The 20,691-nt window shown below is 38.5% G+C and overlaps 1 long non-coding RNA gene across 1 annotated transcript; it reads left to right on the top strand.

Moving 5' to 3' along the window:
* Positions 1-610: 610 nt before the first annotated feature.
* LOC121631547 lies at positions 611-20,263 on the top strand. The gene is made up of 3 exons (XR_006008764.1): positions 611-622; positions 15,872-15,877; positions 20,097-20,263. It is a non-coding gene; the product is annotated as an uncharacterized LOC121631547 (long non-coding RNA).
* Positions 20,264-20,691: the final 428 nt, after the last annotated feature.

The following is a 20,691-nucleotide window of genomic DNA, read 5'->3' on the forward strand; positions in this document are numbered from 1 at the left end:
AAGGGTCAATACAATATCCTAATAGAATATATCTGCTTAGTTTGTCTCTAATATTGGTCTTTATTGTGTTTTAATAAAAAAAAAAGGTCAGAACTAAAGGATGGACATACAAATAAAATTGTTGTCAAAGAAATTGACTTTCTTGCTTTGTTTCTCTCTTTACTCCTAGAGATAAGGATTCACTCTGTTGTTTTACTGTATGCTCTGCTCTCCACTGAAATCCCCTCAGTCTGCCTTCATAGAAATGGAAATTTTAGGCCCTTGTCTCCCACAGCTCCTTGTCTCCTTACTCCACTCCCCCAGAATGAGTCAGGATGTTGTGAGATGTGGGATATTGCTCCTAATGGATTCCAAACACCACAAAAGTTTATTAGGAAGCAGGGCATCATAAAAGTTGGATGTGGGGGTTGGTGGGTAAGTGGGAGGAGTGGGAGTGTGGATAGTTTCTGTTTATGTTAAATATTGATTTTTTACTCTTATTTGTGCATTTTGTCTGAATCACTGTGTGAATATTTTTGGTAATACTAGGTGCTTTTTAAACTTCTAAGATCCACTGTCTTTTTTTAGCCCTCTCCTACACAGTTTCATTGGTATGACGAATGCAAATTAGATGGCAACATCTGTCTGATTATATATAAATGTAACCTTTGTCACTAACAGACTGACGTGGATAATTCACAGACCACGCGCTGTCGCAATTTCATTGACTAAAAGTGATACAATCAAAATGCAGAATTTCCAAATTCTTGTACACACTGCAACTCACTCTCTTAGTTTTATTGTTATGATTATTAGAATAAAGGCAAAGGTGCAACTGTGTGTTATCAGTGTGTCCTGGTTGTACCAGACCACCAATTATGTCTTATAATTTTCCTTATGATCAACAAACTTCCCACAAAAAATAGAAAGGGGCCCAACATATCTGTGTGCCGATAGTGTCAACTAATACTGGCCATATTTAAAATCAGAGAGACATAGTTTGTTCAGCTCATTGACTTTCACTTTATTTTTGACTATACTTTCAGTTTTTCCTGTGTTTATATATGATTGTTACTCAAGTTTAAAGACAGTTCTTCTGAAATGCTCATAACAAGAAAATTATCATTGTGTATTCTTCCTGGTTTGGAGGGAGCAAAATACTTCTGCTTGGTTGGTATGCCCATTAAAACAAGCTGATTGAAGATTTTTTCCAGTGGATTTAGTCATGGGCTTATCATCGGTTCTCTAATGGCTACTGTTCCTCTGTACCTCTACCACCCAGAGGACATGACATCACTAAGCATTTGTAATAGACCGAATTTATGATGATCACAACTCAGTTATTTTCAACTAGGCTGCAGTCATTAAGTCTAGTGCAGAGTCATCAAATTAGGATTGAATGCTTATTTTCATACTGCCCACAAGAGTCAGATGTTAGAGGGTTTTGTTGGGTGTAGAAAGGGCTTTAAAACATCATAAAGTGTCAATATAGGCTGTGTTACATATGGCTGAAAAAAACAGTGCTGAAATCATAGAGAAACATCAAAGAAAGCAAAGAAATAAACAATACATGTTCCCTTGGCCAAATGAGAATTTATTGATTTATTTTTCATTTTTTTAAATGGGCATATTATTATTATTAAAAGCTGTAGCCTTGATTCTTCTCTACAAGCCCCGACAATTGTCTCTGTTTTACTTTCAACATGTGCATAAAATAAATAATAGAAACTCAAGAGACAATGTGAGAAACAGTTTCAGTAATGTTTAATCTCATAAGTATACTTTTTTTATCTGTTGCCATTTTACCTCAATATTTCCAAATGCAAGCATGTTTTATTACAGGAAGAGGAAGGTTGCAGCGTGGGTAACCCTTTTTGGCCTATTTGTTTGGGGAAGTGAGTAATTGGCAGCCATGCCAATAGAAATGTTGAGATTACTCATAATCAGCAACTAATGGGCATAGTGCACAGATGAGCTATTGTCTTGTTGTTGCTCATCATATATCATACAAGGATTATAGCTGAAACAGCTATGATGAAGTAACTTTTTCCTCACTGTCATTGGACCAAACAGAAAAAGTTAGTTAGCAGCCAGGCTAATATCTTGAAAGAATAAAGCCCTCAATGCAATTTTGTATTTAAAACACGGTCATTGATCTACTAGGTTGAGGAGTATGGGGGAAACAGCCATCCATTGTCTATACCTGCTTACTCCAATGCAAGGTCTCGGGTGGCTGAAGACTGTCCCAGTGGCTTGTGAGATATCACCAGGCTATCAGAGGGTCAACACTGAGAGACAAACAACTAGTCATATTCATGCTTAGTCAGAATGTAGAAACACCATTTAAGCAAAGAAAAAGCACATTTTCAAACTGTGGAAGGAAGCTGGAGTACTCAGAGAGAACCCATGCACAGGGAGAATATGCAAACTCCATACAAAAGCTTTTTACAATTAAACAATGTTTTAAGCTTTCAAGATGTGGGAACATCTGGCTATAAATGTTATGATTGATCATTGGTGCCCCTTTTTATGATGACTGCTGCTATGACAAGTAAATACTTTGATGCATTTTCTTTTGATGTGGATGTTTTGATGACAATGCTGTTAATGTTTTGTGATGTGTGCTTAAATCATTTATCTGTCTATATTGTTGACTATTATTGGTTTTCTGTTGCCAGGACACTCTTGAAAGAAATTTTTTTAAAAATCTTAATAGTCTTTTATCCTAGTTAGATAAAGGTTTGATATCAATATTGATTAAATGCCCAAACAGCATGATATTTGAGCATATATATGTTAAACCCGCACCTGGCTCCACCATGGACACACCCACTCCTGCCATGCATCATTGCAGCCAATCTCTGGAATACTAACTAGTCACACCTGTAATCATTCTACTCACCAGGCTTCAAATACTCCAGCTCCCCACTCAGTCCTCGTCAGATCTTGTTTCCACACAGATGGACTTTCCTATTCACCCCTTCCCGGTCTCGATTCCTCTGGTTGAACACCAGACTCCAATTTGGCTTCCTAGCTCCCTACGCTTTGTAAGCTTCTCTGAGAAAGAACTGTGTTTGAATAAATCCTTCATAACCCCTGATTTGTCTCAGTGAGGTCCTTCATAACAATATACGATTGGGTTTTACGTAAATAAACAAACATATTTTCACTATTCTCAAAAAGGATTACTCATGATTGTATTTACAATTAGTTATGCCATGAATTAAAGTAGAAACCCAAGATTCAGTAAAATTGGAAAGTTTTCTAAAAATAAACAAAACATTTCATCTTTTATTTTTTTAATCAGCAGCAAGGACCAAAAAGAAACACTAAAAAAAGTTGGAAGGAATGCAAAGGAAGCTAGAGTTTATAGAAGAGTCAAGTAACAGTGTTGTGAAACATTTTATAATAGGCATGGATGGGTTGTTGTTCACCAGTTTGCACCAAACTCAATCAGAAAATCCTCAATTACCGCATTATAACTGTGAAAAGACTTAGGGAGAATGGGTAAATCTCTGTTTGTAAAGTTTAGCTCTGTGATCTGTGATCAGTATAGCCACATAAGCTTAAGGGGATCTTGGAGAAACATTGTCACTCAACACAGACATCGCTGCATGAGAAGAAAACTGAAACAGTTCAATGCAGTGAGGAAGCCATTCATCACCTCTGCACAGAAACATTACCAAGTTCTCTGGGGATGAGCTCATCTCAGATGGACAGAAAGACAATGGATATGTGCGCTGTGGTGAAATGAATCCATATTTCAGCTGCTGGTTGGAAAAAACAGACTTCAGGTTCATTGTTCCAAAGATGAGAAAGACCATAGGAGTGGATTAGCCCCAAGGCTTTGATGACTTACATTTAAAGATACCATTGTGCCAGACTTCAGTCTAGATAACGTCCATCAATGTGGCTTCATAGATAGAAATAATGTGTGTTTGACTGGCCTGCCTGCAGTTCAGATCCGTCTCCATGGAAGTTTATGTCACATCATGAAGAAGAGAATCAGACAAGAACCACAAACTGTTGAGCAAGCCTTGCATTAAGTAAGAATTTACAGGTTCCTCTTACGACAATACAGTTGTAAGAGGTGGACTTGGTCTCTGAAAACAATAAAAATAATTTTCTTTGTGCTCGTCTTTCTTAAATAAAGGTTCAAAGAAATGAATAAACTACAGGTTTCAGTTTTTGTTGCAAGCAAAAATCCAACTGTTATAAAAATGAAGTTTGTAAGTTTTTTCTACAATTTTCCTGGGTTTATATAGAAAGACGCTATACTACTGTTTACTACTTCTGCTACACATGATAAATATGAATCTTATTAAGCATTTGTGTAAGAGTGTGTGTGCACAAATGTCTCTGCATAGCTGTACATGTAGACATCCAGTGAAAGTAAATGGAAAATGTGGAATTAGTCTGAATACCTTTGCAGTGTGTTGGCCTGTGTGCTGAAGCACTTTTCCTTAATTTGTGTGTGTGTGTGTGTGTGTGTGTGTGTGCTTTCATGGCCTCTTCTTGGCTGGGTCCATCCTTGCGTCAGAGGCCCTAATCTGGTCCTCTCCTCACAAAGCCTCTCTTTGATGTGATTCTGCTGCTGCTGCTTCCTGCCATGTTCAAATAAAGCTTCACAATCAAATTGAGTCTGCCTCCACCGAATTCATTAGTCTTTAATAGCGTTATTGATCAAGCTGGAATAATTCTACAAGCCCCTCTCTCAATTCCTCCCTGCTTTGGTGCTAAGCCTCCACCACCACCACCCTCCCCACTTTACCACTGCAGCTTCAGAAGTGAAGCAGTGTGTTGAGTCCTGGAAGGAACAAATACCCTTCAATGACTTTCCCTCACAATGGGTGATATGAGGCTCTTTAGAGAAACTATGGGATTGCATTTGTGATTTCCTGCTTGATCCTTTAATCTTTTAGTCCCTTTTCTTAGACAACAAAACATAATTTCACTCCTCAAATCCTCATTTTACTTTCCAAGGCTTGTTAAGTCACTTGCTGATTTACAGAAAGGAACAGTATGACACAGGCTTATTCACTTACTTGCTGGGAGTTAGATGAGTAGAGGAGTGCTACTCCCTGGCCTGCACAGCTAGCCTGTTCACCAGCACCAAAATCACTATTTCACTTGATGTCTTGCTTGTTTAATCCATACAAAACATGCAAAGTGTAAAATATATCAACATGTGCTTAAACTTCTGATGGAGACGTCAGGCTATTTGCTTGTGTTGTTTTCATCCTTGATACGAAGCTAACCAGCTCCAGTTACATGTCTACTGTATAGCCAGTAGTGTGGTATCAGTCCTCTAATCTTTCAATCGGCAAGAAAGTGAATAAGTGTAAAATGCCAAACTGTGCTTTGAAGCAACCCCCCTGCCCCCCCAACTCCAGATCATTCGCCATGCCTCTACAAGACGGTGGTTTGAGAAAGCTGGCGTCTCTGTTCCTCATCAGTGGACCCCTGACAGACGTGCTCTCCAGCCCCAATAATCAACCAAAAAGTGAGGGGAGATGTTTTCTCTCTGCTGCTCAGTGGGAAAAGAAAAGCGCAGTGGGAGGGGAAGGGGAGGGGGAGTCAGCTGAAGATTGGAATTCTCTGAGACGTGCTCGGCCCCCACCTCCCCCGAGCCTTCTCGGGCCAAGTTAGCCGTTAAATCCTTCTTTCTTCTTACAGATGACCCGTGAGTGATGTGGGGGAGGGGTCAGAGGGTGAGCAGAGTGTGGGGAGGAAGGGGAGCAAAGGGGTGAAGATGATGATGAGGGTGGTAGCGAAAAAAGGGGGGGGTATACTTGGGATGGGGCAAAGCCAGGCAAGGAGGCGCACTTGTCTTTCCACTCATGTAATCCCTCCAATTTGGATTATTAAATCTAAATCTGTGTTCCGGATTCATCAGAGCCCACATTGCTCACAAATTACTCCCAGGTGTGCAGAGGACAATGATTTATACAGTGTTGCTGGAGGGTGAGGCTCATGTCTTTGGAGTTTGATAATTTATTTTCCTCTTTCCTTCTTCTTTCTGATTCTTTAGTGGTTAGATAAATATTCTGGTTTGGGCTGAGTTTGTTATAACTTTTAGACGAGCTGAAGTCTTAAAACAAATGCCAAACACAAACCAGTACTTTTGTCATCAAGGCGTCAGGCCGGATCCTGAGTCTGTTTTTGGCAACTGAAAAGATGGCAGGATCAGAGGGCATTTACTTTTCACAAGCACAGTAACAGGTAACCTGCTGTGTTGTGGCCTTGATAAAAAAAAAAGTGTCTTGTGAAACTGAGAAATTAGGCAGGGACTAAGCTAAAGTGAAAGCAAGTGGGAGTAGTTTTATTACACTGTCCAAATGTCATTAAAATAATTACTTCCTTTATAAAAACAAAAACAAACGTAAATGAAACACTAAGTTTCAGCTATGTACCTGCTAAATCCTTCTTTTTTTCATGTTATCGTCAGTTTGCCACAGATATAACTCCACCTGGCCCTGTCTGCGTTGAACAAACTGCCATGATGACTTAAAAAGAGGACATTTTCTAAGATTCTCAGTACTTGAACAATGACCGTGTGGTGTATAAGATGTAGTGAGGAATGAATTAAACTTAAAGCTAAGTATTGTTATGAACTGAACACTAATTTTGAATCTTTTGACTTTTTCACTGCCTAGGCTCGTATGATACAGGGGACCGGCACATCTTAACCAATGGAAACAATGCTGAGATGAAATGCAGCACACCCAAAACGCCCTCGAGTATTTATTAAGACGAGTCTATTCTTAGAGCTTGCACCTGAGCGAACATCCAGTTATACTCGTGAGGACCTTGGAGGTCACTTCAAGTAAGGATAGCTTGAACTGAATCATTATTTCCTTTATTTTTACTCAGCTACCTAAAAAAGTTCATGTTTTTATTTTTTGTCTTCTTAGAGGAGGCACGCTGTAGTTGTGCTGATAATGTAAACAGCTTTGATTTTTTTTTTTTTTTTCGTAAAACTTCCATTGCTCTTGATTTACCGTAACGTCAGTCCTGTGATCAGCATTGTGGAAATTAAACAGACTGTAACTGTCTGAATGAGAAGATGGTGAAATTTCCATGTAATGTTTGTGTTATTTTCATGCTTCCCTAAGCTTGTTGTGGTAAACTGTACAGGTGGAAACATGCAAAGTAGATACGTTTTGATTACATACAAGAAAAAAAATTCAGTCGAGCATTATTTCCATCTAATGATAACCACAACTGACAGACACGTTTTCGGTGCCAAACTAAAACAGCTGCTCAATTGATGTGAATGGTGTTTTGCCTGAGGCTTCCCCTGGAGTGAAGTCATGATGATGCCAACCATCACATTCCAGTGTCAGCCACATGAGTGATGACTGAGAATTAAATTCACTGTAAAGATAGGGAGAAAGGAGAGAAATAAACCTGAAGTAAGACAAAAACAAAAGAGATGAAAAAGTCTAACACACAGCCGGGTGGTTCATATTTTCAGGTCATATTGAATGAGGCTGAGTATCTGGAGTGCGAGTGCAGCACTGCTGGGGTCAACACCTCTCCACTGTGACCAGGAAAGCGTGAAATCTAGACAAGTGCAACCATATCTTCCAAATCCTGCTATTGCCTAAACAGAGAGGTTGCTGTGGGGGTGTTTTAATGTCCTTAGGCTGTATTTCTCAGTTTCTCAAAGGACGCAACAGATTCAGGATGTAATAGTGAAACCAAAATATAAAAGAAAAGGGACTTTCACTTGGGTTTTCCAACTTATCTTGCCATTCCTGCCAAATTGTTTGGCCAGGAAAATTACCTTTGGTTTTACCAGTGAATGAATTTAATGGCCAGTTCAGTGAAGACCATCATTAAAAGTACAATGTTAGAAACAGGGTTGCTTTTTAGAAAGGGCAGGGGTAAGATTTTATCTCTGCAAGACATAAAGAGACCCTTGTTTAGCCAAATATAATCTAACAACAAATTGAATTAACAAATTCAATAATGCATCCTCACATACTATGTAAAACACAACATACAGTACTATAAGGCAGTTGGAACACTAATGATCTGCTTTCATAGAAGAGATGCAGAGAACAGAATTATTGTATCATGAGGTATGCATTCATGTCATAAAAGGTTGCACTGTGTCCTATTATTAACTTTTAAACTTATCATTTCAACAACTTAACATCAACTCAGCGTCTTATACAAGTTTGCTTGCCATCGTCAGTGCGAACTCTGTCACAGTAATTTATCATTTAGTCTGCTCTAATGAATTTTTTACACCAATTGTACACTAATTATACGGATCCATTTTTATCTCCCTTAACTTTATAAGAATTCAGCTATTTTAGCTTTTAGTTTTATTGCTTCCAAGTTTACTGATTGTCTCAAGGACCATTATATTGCATTATATCATCTGATTATTCAAGCAGCAGACATCTGTTCTCAGTTGAAAAAGCTCTTTAAAAGAAAAGTCCACTGAACAACATCTTCAGAGGTCTGTAACAACCAGATGCAATGTTCACAACAATAAAAACATGTCTAACATCTGTACTCTGAGTCATTTGCAGTCTTCCACATTGCTTTGCCTTCTTTATACAGAAATAGATTTTTTTTCCTGTCTCTCTGTGATGGCAGTTTTATAAAATTATAACAATCAACTCCTACACTGAGGATGTTCTATTTGCAGTGGGAAAATGTGCTAAAACCTGGTACCAAAAGCAAGAAGAGTAGAGTCTAGTTAAGCAGTAGCGTGAAGTGGAAACAGACCTTAACCACTGGACCTTTGCAGCCTTAGATCATCATGTGGGGCCCTTGTAGCAGTTCCAAAGCTGAGGCTTAGACCTACTGTAAAGGTGACTGTGCTTTTGCCATCAGGCTGTGTAACTGCTGGATTTATAAATAATTTACAGTTCAAGTCCTTGTGCGGTAAACGCAGAACTCGGAATATGCATCACTTTTTCTAACACCGTGGTACAATCATGGTTTTATTAGTAGGATGCAGTATCAACATATTCTGGAGGTCTTGACAAGTGGACATGCAGTGACTGATGGCACCCAGATATACCTGAAAATTGAGTTGAGAATAAACAACGTGACCAAAATATTCTTTAAGTGTACAGTAAAGGATATTTGATTAATTATAAATCCATATTCATTTATTTTTGTAGCACCAAAATGTTAGTTAACATGTACAGTGTATTCTCTTACTATGTGATATTTCTGGGTCAAAACCAAGATATTCAGCAATACCTATGATTTGCCACCATATGAGAAGGAAAAACATGACTCAGTTAACAGAACACCATAAAGCACAATATCCTCTGTTTGTTTCATGCATGAATTGAGCAGTGGAGACCCTGTAGGTGCTAAATCAAGAAAAAGTCTGATTTTAGGTCAATTCATGAACTTAAACTCAGAGTAAAGACCCACATTACAATAAGGACTAAAGCATGTCTTTATGTAGTCCCTCTGCTTTGATCATTCTGCCTCTATCTTTTGCACTTTCTCTTATGTCATTTGTCATCTTGTGTGTCTTTTTCCAACCACACCACACTAGCAGACCACAGCGTATGGTACCCAGTGCATCACGGTTACTTCGGCCTTTCTTTTTCTCTTCCATAGGAAGTTCAATTTTCTAGTTGTGTGCATGGAAACATTTTGGCCATGGCTATCAGGCTGTCAGAGATGTTCTCCATTTGTGGTTTGACCTTTTTAAGTCTACCACGCTTTCTTCACCTACAGACATAAAAAGACCAGGTCTTAAAATAGAGGATGTGTGGGAGGCCCAGTCTAACCAAACAAGAGTATACAAAGATAGTAACTCTGTTTCTGTTTCACATGTCTTAGTATGTTTAAAGTTTGAATATTGAATAACAAGCTGGACATTAAAGCATAGATGTATGCATAAATATTATAAACTGTAACAAGGGCTTTGGTTGACCAATTTTGCTAATGGATAACCTCAAAAAAGTTAAAGTGATACAATATTTTATGACTCTGAAAATTGTACTTTGCGGCTGTAGATGTCTTAATGTTTTTTATAGGTGAATCTGAGCCCACAAATTTCTTGCCAGATCATCTTGATCCAGAACAACTGAATAGTAAAACAAAATGTTGACACAGATACCATCATATTGCCAGAGAACTTAGCCACTACAGGCTGTCCCATCTGATGAAGACACTGGAGAGACTGATCCTGGGACACCTCTGCTCCACTTTTACAACACAGTATTGACCTACTGTACCATCAACAATGGCAGCAAGCAGATATGTCATTATCTGCGCATGTGCTACGTCGTGTTCTAGCTCTGGAGTGTTACTCTTTTATAATCGTAGCGCCTCCCCACAGCCTTGTAGTATGTACTACAGTGGTTTTGTGGGGATGTTGAAGCCTTTCTTCTAGTTTTCACCACACCTGAACTGCTTCAGTGCCGTGTGGACAAAGCTTTAATAATAAGTCTTGTGTGGAATTAGCCTAGGTACTTTAAACTCTGCACTGTGCACACAGCAGTTGTGTTAGAGCCAGTGGGTAGTAAACAAATCACACTGTAAATCCTCTGTCATTGCCGGTCCATTCTTTTGCTATTTTTTTAGAAACTAATTAAGATTTTTTGATTTTATGAGCAATTGTTCACTGATGTTTATGTGCTGCACAGACAAGAAATAGGTACGCAGAGAATTTTCCAGAGGAAAATGAAATAATAATAATACAAAAAACAACAAGAAGTTGGATTTCCTTCTCAGGATATAAAATTAAGACAAAGTGCTGGTAGAACATTGTAATGATAATTATTATTAGCTCATTTCCTTTTGAAGTGAAGAGAAATGCGATGGCAGATTGCTATTAATAGCAAAGCAAAAATGCAGAAGCAAGAAGTTTGACTTCCCTTTTCTATGGTACAGTGAATACAACATAACTGAAGTTGATGCTCACTTTAAAAAATACAATACTTAACAACTAGAATAATTATACATGTTTTATCACACTGTTTTTTCTCGATTTTCCTCATTGAAAATGATCTGCTTTTGTAAAGGTTTCAGAGAAGGAGAAGGGTGGCGAAGATGCAAATCAGGACAGGGCTGCGATTGTTCTGAGTAGTGTGCATAGCTGAAGAAAGGTGTGGATTGAATTGGTTGGGTGGTTGTTGGTTGAGAGAAGTACAGGAGGAAGAGTGGTGGTGAGGGGAGGTGGCAGGGTCAGGAGAGGCCCATGGAAATGCAGATTGCCTCCTTTAAATCTATTGCCAGCCTCAGCTTTGATGTAAAGTGAATAAAAAAAAGCCTCCTTCCTGAAGGCACAGTGAATGTATTTTTCAACAAGAATTTGACTTCTTTGAAGTTTGGTCCCTTTATAAATAATATCTGTTGTGTCATATAGCACCTTTTATATGTATTTATATATATTTATTCATATACTTTTATAACCACTCTTATTATCTGGTTAAAATTAACACCCTAAAAGACATTTTATTTGGCCTGATGTAATGAATAACACTGATGTAATGCTGTGATAATCAATCAGGAATCTGCCCAGGGTGTTTTTAATGAAACTGAATGGATTATCTTTGCTATGTCTTTCATCTTCCTCTGGACAGCTTACAATTTCCAAAACACAACCAATACCTTCTTTTTTATATAGACTTAGAAGATACTTTTGAAAGGCAACTTTGGACCTTACATTAAATAAAACCAAATGAAGGTGCAACATTTCTCAGCAGTTTATCCTAGAGTAAAAACAGCCTACATTACTTGGTTTCTAAACTCATCATCAAGTGATATAATCAAGCATGTGCAGGATGCACTTGAGCAAACCTGATTCCACCAAAAGACTAAACCCGGAAATCTAGAAATCATCTGTCAATGTCCTGCTGTCAGACCACAGAAGAACTCCAGAGGTCACACTTCAAGCCTGGATTGGCTATTTTGACCTATATAAATTTAGGCAAGTAGATTTCATGTTGCAGCTGATTGATGCAGAACTTGACATACATGCCTTTTGCAGCTCCTAACACACTCAAGAACTGCAGATAGGCTGCTTAATCCTGCATGTAAAACATTGCAGTGTTCTTGATGGACATAATGCACGAACACCGTTGCTCTCATTTCCAATTCAAAGTGCTTTCCCTCCTCGTCCATCTCCACCCTTAGCCCTTCCTTTCACCAAAGACCTGCATTTAAAATTAAGGCAAAAAAAAAAAGAAAAGTGCAAACACACACACACACATGCACACACACAAACTCACAAAATGATGGAGTTCAGGTTTTTAGGTGGTCTGGAAATGCAGAGTAGGCATATTGGAATACAGATAAAAGAAAAAGCTGATTGATTGTAAGCCATGAAGAAATGCTTGGCTAATTAAATCTTTATACCGTATTTCTGAGGAGAAGCTATTCTGCTGGTGGGTGGGAGCTGGCCTGTCCTGTTTGAAAAAAAGAAGAGAAGTTTTCAAAAACTTTTCTTGTTTAATGCAATCTCTTTCTCAGCCCACCCCTGAATTTCTTTACCCTCAGTGATTTCTCTTTTCTTTTCCTTTTTTTTTAATTTACTGTGGTTGATGGAAGATTGAGAGCGAGCTGGACAATGCCAAGCCTCATTACTGGAATGAGGGCCAAGCAAAGATGTCTAGAAAGAAAAGGAAAGGTGAGGGGGTGGGGGGACTAAATCACTCAGCAATGAGGAGGATTTAAAGCAGGGAGAAATGCGAGGCTCCAGAGCAAGAGTTTTATCTTACATTTGAATGTATGAATACAGTTGGCAGTGGATGTGAGGGGTGGAATTACAAAGAAGGGAGAGGAAGTGTGCTTTCAAAGAAGCGGTTAGTGGCTCATAGAAGGAGGACACTGTGAGACTGCACTTTTTGCCTGCATCCCAAGTAGACAGAGTTGTGTGCGGGGGTGGGTGGGGGGGTGCGGAGAAGCTGATGATCTAAGATCAGATGTTTCCTCCAGATAACAAGCATCTATGATGATCATTTCCAGACACAGACTGGGATTTTTCAGCAACCAGGCCAGAGGTTGACGTCCACATGCCCTGTTCACATCTATCTATCTATCTATCTATCTATCTATCTATCTATCTATCTATCTATCTATCTATCTATCTATCTATCTATCTATCTATCTATCTATCTATCTATCTATCTATCTATCTATCTATCTATCTATCTATCTAATGTAATTTTTTCATTTAACAATTATCATGCAGGATGTGAAAAATGTGAATTGTTTTCTTTGGGATGTTATCCGTCACATCATTGTGGAGGAATTTTCTTTACAACATTCCTTCATTTCATTGAGGTTTGTAGATACAGATTTATTCACAGCTTTATTAATGTCCCACCACAGCATTTGACTGGATCATTGGCACACCTTGATTCTTTTCTCTTTCCTGCTGTGTTTGGGATCATTGTCCTGTTTCATTACTTAGTTTGAGACAAGCTTTAGATGTCAAACAGATGGCCTCATGTTTGACTTATGATTTGTCAATTCTATGTCTGCAAGCTGTCCAGGTCGGGTGTGTCCTGCCCAAATAACAAGTCCAAATAATTATCCCTCCCTCACTGTGCTTAGCAGTTGCTGTTTTTGGTCATTATTTCTTGTGATTTGTTTCTATTAAGTTTTACAAGCCTAAACTATGCTGCCACAGCAAATTTTCCTAAACAAGCCATATTTTAAAGGTCCCATATTATGCAAAATTCACTTTTTAATGGTTTTGGAACAGTCATACTGGTCCCCCCGCATGTGTAGGAGACCCGTAAGTGTGAAACTCTTTCAGGCGCTCTCTCTCCCCCCTGCTCCACCTCTAGGGAAGTAAGCGCTGAAATGAGCTTGTTTGAAAGCGTGCACGTTATGACGTCATAAGGGACAATAACCACTCCCCACAGAGCGATGGACCCGTCTACCGGCTCTCAAAGCCCGCCCTCTAAAAATCACCTAGCGCCCAGTGTTTTTCCCTCTTCGGCAACCCTCGTTAGCGGACATGGCTAAGCGACAGAAGCACTGTTCTGTTTGTGGCTGCATAAATGAACACGAAAACGTTTTTTTACTTCCATCCACTGAACCCACGAGGACTGAGTGGATTAATTTTATTTTTGGAGGAAATGTACCGGGAAAACTTCCAAAGGTTTTGCATGTCTGTGGCCAGCATTTCAAAGAGGACTGTTTCCACAACATGGGGGCATGGAAAGCAGGCTTCGCCGACCGTTTGAAGCTGAAGCCAGGTTCAATACCAACTGTCCGTGACACAGCTGGAGAGGTAAGAGCAGTACTGTTAGTCTTCTTGCTCGAACTTCTTCAGGAATGGGTTCCGGTGTTCCGGCGTTTGTTTATCCTTCACTACGCTGTAATCAGCGTCTAGTAACCGCTAAGGCCTAACCTGTCAATCACCTCATGACGGGCGATGCGATGGGCGGAGCCAACAGCTGAGCTGCTCCACCAGGGTTCCGCCCACCATAAACGGCACATTTCTGAAGCTGCTAAAAAGAGGGAGGTGAAGAGAAGCCGCTGCACTCAAACTGAGGGTCGATTTGTCCATACCATGGCGGAAATATTTCATTTAGATATTAATGAATGGTCTCAGATTGGGAATAAAGTGTATAATATGGGACCTTTAAGTTAAGTGTATTTGTAAGCTAATACTTGCACACTCCTTATGACCTTAGTCACCGCTTCTCAATTTTAATTTTTTTTTAATAAAGAATGGTATGGTGTAATATATCATGTTGCTATTTTAAATCTGAGTTTGTATTTTTTACCTACTGTAATATCTGACAAACACCAAGTGAGTTTTTCTTTTGTGTCCCAATAAGTAGAACATTAGAATTGAAAGAGGATGCCCTTTCTTTTACTCATAACTGTAACTCAAAAGGAACTCTTAGATCATGCAAGTATAAATTTCACCTGCATTCAACAGATAACCCAGACTGAATGCTAATCTTGCTTTGGGCTCTCTGAATGTGTGAGAGATCAGCTACCTCTGACTATACCAACTTTATTTAGTCATACACCAGAGGCTACTACTACCACCAAATCTATCACAAATGTGACTCCAGTGCTTTTATTTACCTTGCTAATCTTTTGAAAAGGAACATAACAAAATCAAACTTTCTTAGGATAACCACCATATTATTTAATATTTCATATTATGCACTGTGCTTAGAGAAGAATGGTTATGAAGTCTTTTGGGGCATATAGTGGGAAATGGGTTAATTATGTTGCTACTAGAAACACCAATTTGCTGCAAAGTCAGGTTAGACAAATATGACTAGCAAGTATAAGCTAATGTAAACATGATAGGATTCTAACTTTCAGGAAATATTATCCGTGCAAATATACAGAATTTGGAGTTGCATGTACGTGAATGGATTCTCTTGGAATAATCCAACTTCTACCCACAAACCAAAAAAACATGCTTATAAGCTTAATTGGTAACTTTTAATTGACCCTAGGAGTGAGTATGATGCTTGTTTATCTCATTGACCCTGTAATGGACAAACAACCTGTCCAGGTTGTACCCCAGATCTCTCCTGGTAGGAGCTGGGATAGGCTCTTGCCCCCTGTGACCCTGAACATGAAAAAGTGTCTGTTAAATTTAAATGCACACATTATGACTGTGTTAAGCACACTTGAATGTTGACAGTTATGTCAAAGGACAACTTCAAATATATTTAAGCTTGTTAAAATCTCCTCATTTCAGAGTGAGATGTGCTCTGCTTCAGAATGGTTTATGTTAGCTAAATTGCCAATAAACTGAACGAGAACATACTGACTCAGAAAAAAAGAAAGAAAAATAAAGAAAATACACACACCGCGAAGTTTAATCCGACAAACTACAACTGAGCTCATTAAAACACTCAAATAAGCATAAGTAGAAGAGAAACAGACACAGGTAGAAAGTAATGGAAAACAAGGAAAGGGAAGAGTTAAGTCCATTTCCTGAGTATAAATTAAAAGCGTCTTGTAATCACATTGCAGGAATGCAGTCGGTGTACACTGTTAAACACTCCCTAAGCCCTGGCTCCACTTCACTCTCTCAGCACTGCATACAAAAGATCCTTTGTTCTCTGTGCTCTTGGAAAGCAATGCTCAGTCACTCCCTCTTCTTCTTCTCTCCCCCCCTTTCTGTGCTCTCTCTCGTGCTGTTTCTGTCATTCACTCCTCTCACTATCTGTTTCTTTCATTCACAGACTTGTTTTTGGCCATTTATCTTTTCTTCCACCCTATCTCTATCCCCCTCTCTAAAGTCTCAGCCATAGCATTTGACTTTTTGGCCGAGATAGCTGATCTTTTTGGTAGCTTGAGGTGAAAGAGTGGGAACATGTGTGTATTAGCCCAACACATTCATACTCAATCCTAATAATCATCACATCGGTGGGCAAGGCTTGGCCTTAACAAATCCACAATGCCCTCAATCTTACCAAAAATTACATTTCTGAAAGAGCACTCCCCTCAAGATTTGGTCTGCCCTCACCATCAGCTTTTTCTGGTTAACCACACATTTACAGTAAGAAACTGGAAAGGGGTGTGGAAGGATGGGTGGGGGGTGCTGTGTTCACCCCTTCTGGACCCCGACTGAAAACATTCAGGCACCAGTTTGATTCGCAACACAGACTGCCTGCAAGAAATGGCGCACACACCTGGCAAAGGGAAAGCCCTTGGGTGTGGAAACTGTTATTTTGTTTAGCAATCAGGTCATATGTGACAAGCTTTTAAAATCTCCTTGCTGAGACATGTTTCTCTGGGAGAAACCCTCGCAGGCTCATCCTCCTCTAAAACCTTGTGGCCTTCACCTGTTGATTGATTTTTCTATTATGTCAAAATAAAGGAAACACACACAGGGAGAAAAAAAATTCAATTCACTCAATATTATTGTGTGTGTGTGTGTGTGTGTGTGTGTGTGTGTAATACATGGTTTGTAAACCATTTCAACTTATTTGTGCGTAACTTTGAGTACTTTCAAATGCACACACAAATATCTAGAAATTACGCACACACAAAATGAATTCACAAATGCACAAGTTCCAAAAATACACAAACATTCAAATTCTAAACACATTTGTTTTCTGATACTTTCATGTTCAAAAAGGCTCCTACGCAGACAGTCGTTCAATACGTGTACACGAATCGCCTTACGCATGGAGAAAACTAATTACACACAGTTTGCTAGTGCACGAGAGGTTTTGAGATGCTTTCAGGAGCCTCACAGCTTGTCGCATTTAAAGCTAATATTAATATTAATATCAGAAAACAATTGATTTTACCTGTGTATCCTAAAAAAACAGGTGCTCAGACTGCCTTGTCTCTGGTGTTTATGTTTACATCATCAGGCACAGATTAATCTTCTGCTTTCTCTGTTTCAGACACAGCTGCTGTATTCTATCTTATATCTCTATAGGTGTTGTTCAGCCACTCAATGTTTTGGTGGCGTAACAGATTACTATCTTGACTTTTGTTGACTCTGGCATGATCTGCAGTGCTTAGTATTTTTAAGGTATGTTTTTACGTACACATAGTTTAAGCAGCTCTGTAAAAGACTGAATTATCTTTTTATTTAAAAAAAATAAGTTAGAAATAAGGCTCAGCTATGAGGACTGTAGCTTATTTTATACTAAAACATCATAATGCAGATACTTAATGAAAAGCATTTTTAAGCATTTTTACAAATATATATGTATATATATATATATATATACATATATATTTGTGTATTTGTGTAGTTGAACTTAGCAAAACAAAAAAAAAAAAAAAAAAAAAAAAAAGTGAGGAAATTTGTGTTAGGCCAATTATTTCTCCCCTTTAAAAATTCCAGATTGTGTTGTATTTACACCCATCAGGAAAACCTGACTAGTCATCTTTATAATGACTGATTGTGCATTTACATAATGAAGGATGGTGCATTTTTGGATTGAGCAACACAGCTGCAAATGTCAGTAGTGTCCTTAAAACTCCCCTGCAATATTCTCTCAATGTTATTACCTTTTTTGTTAAAGATGCACAACAGAACTTGTGCAATGCTCCCTACTGATGGCTAATTCAGCATCCACGTTGCATCCAACCTTTACTGTAAGCTCTCTCCAGCCAGTTAAAGACTTATACTGATTCTTGTCTTATCTCTTATTCTGTCTTTTATTCTCTCTGATAATGTCTTCTTGTGTTTATTCGCTGAATCAGTTATCAAGTGCGTTCAAAACGGCCAGTGTGTTTATATCCGTTTGCTAACGTGTAAAGCACAACTCAGCTTCAAAGTCAATGTAAGATGCTTAGTGCGGTTTCTCAGCCTCGGGATGCTGCTGGGGAGCGACGGCTCCAGAACTGCATATAATAAATGTCACAATGTCATTAAATAAGTCCAGAACGTGGAATTGAAAAGTAATGAATCTGTAAAATTTACACTGCCAAGTGTGTTTCAGTCACAGTTGTATTACTGGCACCTGATTGACACGTAACTGGCAGACAAATCAAAATGAGATTGTGGAGTCAGTGGTGCTGCCATATCTCCAGAATCTTGGACCTAACTCCATTCTCTAGGATGACAACACTTTTCCCCGCAGAGCCAGGACCATTACAGAGTACCTCCAGTATTTGGGAGAGTAGAGGATGGGATGGTCTGCCATACTTCAACCCAGGCTGAACACTAGTGGGATCATCTTGGGTGTGCTGAAAGTGAAGAACACATCCACTCTGGTTGACCTTGAACAACTCCTGGTTGAGGAATGGGATCCTAACCTACAGGAAAACGTGACCAGGCTGGTCACTAGCATGAAGAGGAGGTGCCTAACTGTTGTGGCTATGTAAGGACCTTCCACACACTACTGAGTTCCATAACAGTGCATAATAGTGTTTAAATGGCCAAAATGTATTGTTTATTTGCTTATTACTGATGGAAAGTTCAACCATCCAGTCCACCAAGCAACTCAAAAAACAGAATGCACACCAACAGTGTAGCAGACCCAGCCAGGCAAAGGTAAAGTTTTCCTTATTTTTGGTACAAAATCTTTTTGAACATCATTTACTCAGAAACAGTGTAAGAACTAAAAGACAAAAATTGAGCCAATATTAAAATGCAAAAAAAAAAAAAAAAAAAAGAGAGAAAAAAACATTAAAATAATTACTTCTTTAAAATCAGCTGTATGAGTAGGTTTTCTAAAACATATTCAACTGTTTCATAATAAACGCATATTATTTTGGACAAACAATCAAAACTAGATTACCTTGATCCTACTTCTAGCTGGTTGGTGGCAAAGAGAAACCACACCAAGTTGTATGCTGGTAAGTCACCTTTGCTCTTCATTATAGTCTAATCAATAGTTCAGTTCCTGCTTTGTGTGGCTAACAAAATAAAAGCCAAGGAAGAGGCAAATCAAAATAAAAGCATAAACGTTTCTCTCTCTCTGGGTCATTTACAAACAGGTCACCACATGTTTCGCTGTGTTGCTCATTCCACAGAGGCTCAATCTTTAAAAGTATTACCTCATTGTAAAGGTAACTACTCAGGCTGTCCAATGTTGTATAATTGTTAGTCTAAGCTTCATTGGGTTCAGTATATTTTCACACTTCCTTTAGCTAACCTTTTCATTTAAAGATGCTAATTGTCCATTCACAACTTGGCTAAAGACAGCTTTGTATTTAACTATTTGAAATGCTTGTGTAAAATTCTATATGTAATTTTTGTTTCTATTTTACCCCCCATTTGACCCCTTAAGTCTTTATTTGGTTCTTTAACCAAATGTAAAAACAAAAATAAAAAAAAAACAAAAAAACAAAACAAACAAAAAAAAAAAAAACAACATTTGCCATTTATTACGTGTGATATGTCAAAATTATTGTAGTGCATTATTGTATTATTATTGTATCCACCAGGGGGGAGAAGACAAGTATCAGATTGTGTCCAACAGGGTTTCAAGTCACTTTTTTTTTACCATAAAGTGACGCAAAAGGTCTCAGAAACTGTACAAATGGCAAATGTCATACACATGGCATTAAAGGGTTAAGGGCTGGTACAAACATAAGGATTTCCTAAAACTAAAGAGATTTTTTTTTATCTGTTAGTGTCCCCACACATGAAGATAAAAAAAATCAAGCATTTAACAGTTTTGAAAATCTCAACACAGAACAACACACACAAATGTGATCTAACAAAGACAAAGAAGAAGGACCATAGCAACAACCTGAAAACACAACACCCAGCATGGCGAAGGACATACATGATGAAGTAATGACGTTGGTCTTGCGACTGCTGTTAACAGAAAAATCCTGAACTGAAAAAATAACAGACTAGAGACAGTGTGAACACAAACTTTATATCCTTCCTTGCACTTCACTCAGCTCGTTCTCTGATTGGCTACATTTTGTTCCACATCACTATTCACGCAGTCACAACTCAAGAGTCGTCGGCTTTCCACACATGTGACGATTTTTGGTCGTAAATATTGAACGTGTTTATTACTTGTGATTGTCAGCCATGACCAGTTTTGGAGCTGATTATCAGGATGGATTTGCTCTTGACACACCTCAGAACAAATGATAATTTTGTAGGATAATCTTATTAGACTTGAGATAATCAAGTGTTTGACATCCTTGGTCAGGAAGGGGGAAAATCGGGACAAAAACAGTCCGATATTCTTTAAGTGTGTGCCCAACTTCACTCATTTAAATCTGCTGTAACTTAACATAATTAGCATGTTAAGTTATAGACTAACAACTTTACCCAACATTTACACCAGTTATTTACCATAT

Source organism: Melanotaenia boesemani, chromosome 20 (genome assembly GCF_017639745.1).
Source record: "Melanotaenia boesemani isolate fMelBoe1 chromosome 20, fMelBoe1.pri, whole genome shotgun sequence".
In the NCBI taxonomy this organism is placed as follows: domain Eukaryota; kingdom Metazoa; phylum Chordata; class Actinopteri; order Atheriniformes; family Melanotaeniidae; genus Melanotaenia; species Melanotaenia boesemani.